The 4,048-nt window shown below is 42.0% G+C and overlaps 1 long non-coding RNA gene across 1 annotated transcript; it reads right to left on the bottom strand.

Moving 5' to 3' along the window:
- Nucleotides 1–505: 505 nt before the first annotated feature.
- Nucleotides 506–3,238, bottom strand: LOC123729335 (uncharacterized). Its single transcript, XR_006761101.1, has 2 exons — nt 2,864–3,238; nt 506–953 (listed from the first exon to the last, which is right to left on the bottom strand). It is a non-coding gene; the product is annotated as an uncharacterized lncRNA (long non-coding RNA).
- Between the last annotated feature and the right edge of the window lie 810 nt (nt 3,239–4,048).

Genomic DNA, 4,048 nt, shown 5'->3' with positions numbered 1-4,048 from the left:
TGAATACTTTCTGTAGGCGCTGTATGAGTTTTATAGTCAAATTTTGAATAAAAAATGCACCGGGATTGGTTCGTTACACCAGCCACATAAAGGCTCAACATTTCTGACACTGACAGAACTTTGTCGGCGCCTAAGACCGCACGTAGTGTTACTTAATCGGCAGACCTGTCACACTAAACGAGCCAAGACGTCCGACAGTCGTTAACGACCTAAGAATTTACTCACGACGTGGAAATGTTGTCAAGGACGGCAAAATCATGGCATAAGACAGCTAAAATCTTACAGCCCATGCGGGCCTTAAGCCGTACAGAAGGTTAGACACAGCCAGTACAGCCAGTTATGTAGAGGATATCATCCACAGGCACGCCTCAACAATCCACTTCCATAGACAGAACCTGGGAACTAGTATGCATGGAAGCATTCAAACAACATGTCACAAAACATGTCACAACACAAAAACCCAAAGACTGTTCTCTCCTCTCAGTAAGCACACAAAGGGCCCATATTCACATCCCTCCACATTTTATTCACCATTCACTGCAAACACAATTGGACAGGTGGATTGATAATCCAATGTGTTATTCTCATCCCATTCCTCTCACTTTTCAGACAGTTTACTTGGAGCCCGAGGGTGTGAGGCATCTTGTTTTCAATGGCTGCTACAGTACATTACCTCAGAGCCGTGCAGCGCCTAGCTCCCTGCCAGAGAGGGGCGGGTATTGTTTTCGTGACAGAGATCAATGGATGGGTGAATGTGCTTTAATTCTGCAGGAGCTCCTCTCCCAGGCTAATAAATGCAAGCCTCCCTGCTGACTCGGCTGTCGTGCTGAGCCCAGCGGGGGTCAGCCTTTTTGTGTTCCCTTGCCCAAATTTTGGAGCCATCAATACTCTCCCTGGAACCAGTCAATAGAACAGCGCTTTGTGGCTGAGGGGAGACCAACTTCAAGGCTAATCTGGAAGAAGAAAACAACGGACACATTTACCAGATAAGATCAGGATCTACAGATATATTGTGAAATTAAACTGGTAGAAATAAAACAGTGTTATATGAACACATGTATTGTTAAAGCATTTACTATATCGAAACAGCTCTACTGTAAAAGGAGGGCATTTGGTACTTTGTTGTGGTTTCCTACTAGGATTAGTGACCTGAAATATGGATGAGAGTTCATGTCAGATTCAAAACATAGTGAATACTCTTACGACTGAGCAGTATAGATTGTGAAGAAGTAATAAAGAGTTACGGTATGATGTGGGGAATAGAGTTCCATTTCGATTTTTTTTTTATAATATGTTTGTTTGAGCTAATTACTCTTAAAAGCATTATTATAAATTCTCATCATCCACAGTACCATGATAAGCTGAACTATTCCTTTGATTTAACTTTCATGCACTGGTGATCATGTATTCATGTTAACAGCGTAAATGGAGTGGATAATCCACTACTTGAAATGTAGAATGATTAACAGTCTGAAAGGCATGTAGAAAGGTTCTGATTTATCTATTCCAATCTTTTTTATTGATAAAAAAACGTTTAGGGTCATAACTGTAAAGTTTTAAACAATGGTGGTTTGTGGCAGCTTTGAGGGCAGGCTATAATGGATCACATCACTCATGACTGTGTTCCCATACTGCCTTGCTGCTAGCTTGTAGAATCAAGTGAATTATTAAGCATCCGGCTTCAAATAGCGTGTAAAACTCTGTCCTCCTCAAAGAAATGTGAAACTTTTTTCTTTCTCTCAGACTTTCTCTCTCTCCTTTTCTCTCCTCTTTTCTTTTCGTAGGCTGCTCCAACATCAAGTTGTCTCCAGATTTTCAAACGGGTTGAAAAATAAGAGTTTCCTCAGCTTGTGAGCGTATTCAAAGGCCTTCTTCTTCAGATGTGCCACCTTGCAGCGTGGTGGTGGCGGCGCAGGAGCAGGATAATTCAGATATGCTAATGTATCAGCAGGGTAGCTCCGAGCATGGCTTACCCCGCTTTAAATAGACAGCTGCCTTCTCCCTTTCTTTTCATACCCCCCTCTCACTCTCCCTCTCTCATTCGCACTCTACATTAATAGCAGGTTGAAATGTAATAACCATTTAATTTCTACTAATTAGATAGAGAGAGTAATTAGCTTGGTGCATGTAAAGCTAGGTTTTTAAATATGTTGGACAAAAAGAGTGCAGTAGAGAGGTGTGGGACTTGGTGAAAGGGATTGTGGCTCAGGCCTGGTGTAGTGTAATGATATCACGCTACAACACAGAGAGCTAGAGATAATGGAGTCGGTCAGTGCCCACCACCCCTCCCTCAGTAAAGTGTCCCTCAGTCCCAGAGACCCTGTGTCCAAGCTGTTAGCATTGCCGCCCAAAGCCTCAGTCCCACACTCTCTTCGGCTATCTATTATCTCCATCAAGAGCCATGCTGTGCAGGAATCCTGGGTGATTGGGTTTCTTTCAGAGGCCTTGTAGTCAGTCATAAATTGGAGGGGATCCTGACCGGCCCCTCTCTCTCACCCCCTAACCCTGGCTCCAGCTGGCAGGGAACGATTGTTGAGGAGCCGAGGTCAATGCAGGGTCACTCTCTGTGGCACTTCTTAACTCCCCTAGACTTTTTTTCTCTCCACTTCTTCTCTTTTCTCTCTGTCCGTCCCCTGGCTGGGGTTGCTAGGGCTTGGTATTTGGATTTTAAGACCATTTTGTAATTACAGAGGAGCCCTGGTCGGTCCCCCTGCTGCCTTTGGATTTCTCTCCTCTATTTTGTCACTCTTGATTGGTGGTAAAAAGCTATGCTGGGGCCATCTCACCCCCCCACAAAAGGCTTTTGTGCTTCTTGTTCCCTATACTCTGTACACACAGAGCTGATTCATTCACATGGACTAACCTTTACAGAGGCAGAGGAGGATAGGGACAGACAGGGTGGCCATGGGAGCCCCTCAGGCTGGAGCTACAGGAGCTGAGGTAGATCTGGTAGATCTGCAGACAACGGGGTCACAAAAGTGCAATAAGTAGAATAAGCTACCAGGTCCTCTTATGTTTGTGTAAGAAACAGAACAGAGGCCTTGTTGTTTATTGTGTGAGAGCCAGAAACCACAGGGAACATCACAGAGAGATGGGTCTGATGCAGAGGTGTAAAGTACTTAAGTAAAATTACTTTAAACTACTACTTAAGTCGTTTTTTGGGGTATCCGTACTTTACTATTTAAATTTGACAAATTTTACTTTTACTTCACTACATTCCTAAAGAAAATAATGTACTTTTTACTCCATACATTTTCCCTGAACTCAAGAGTACTCGTTACATTTTAAATGGCTAGCATGACAGGAAAATGGTCCAGTTCACACACTTATCAAGAGAACATCTCTGGTCATCCCTACTGCCTCTGATCTGGCGGACTCACTAAACACAAATGCTTTCATTGTATTGGAGTGCGCCCCTGGTTATCCGTAAATAAAATAAAAAAAGAAAATGGTGCCATCTGGTTTGTTTAATATAGGGAATTTGAAATGATCTATTTTCAATACTTAAGTATATTTTAGCAATTACATTTACTTCTGATACTTAAGTATATTTAAAACCAAATACTTTTAGACTTTTACTCAAGTAGTTTTTTACTGGGTGACAGTAATTTTCCATTAAGGTATCTTTAAAAAAATGACAATTGGGTACTTTTTCCACCATTGGTCTGCTGAGGGAAAACATCTCTTCCAATATCTGGGGCCATAAAACACATTGAAGATCAAATAGTGACAATGAATACAGAACAATAATGACAACAAATAATTACCCCAAGAGACAGTAGATAAGAGTTCCCTCCACTCTTAGTTTGGCCGGTTAGGAGATGCCGTCTGGAAGATGAATGTATATGCTTGTAATAAGTCTCATGTGGAGTTTGGGTATGATAATTACTTTTGTATGAGAGTCCCACCAGCTTGTGTTTACTCCCACTCACTTGTTGAACTGAATAGAAACAACCAGAGTTCAGGAAACAAACTAATGTATTTCAGATTGTAACGTCATCTTAAACTAACTGATAGGCCTTTACCACCGTTTTGTCCACATCACAAT

Source organism: Salmo salar, chromosome ssa20 (genome assembly GCF_905237065.1).
Source record: "Salmo salar chromosome ssa20, Ssal_v3.1, whole genome shotgun sequence".
Lineage (NCBI taxonomy): Eukaryota > Metazoa > Chordata > Actinopteri > Salmoniformes > Salmonidae > Salmo > Salmo salar.
This window is presented reverse-complemented; position numbering and strand designations above follow the sequence as displayed.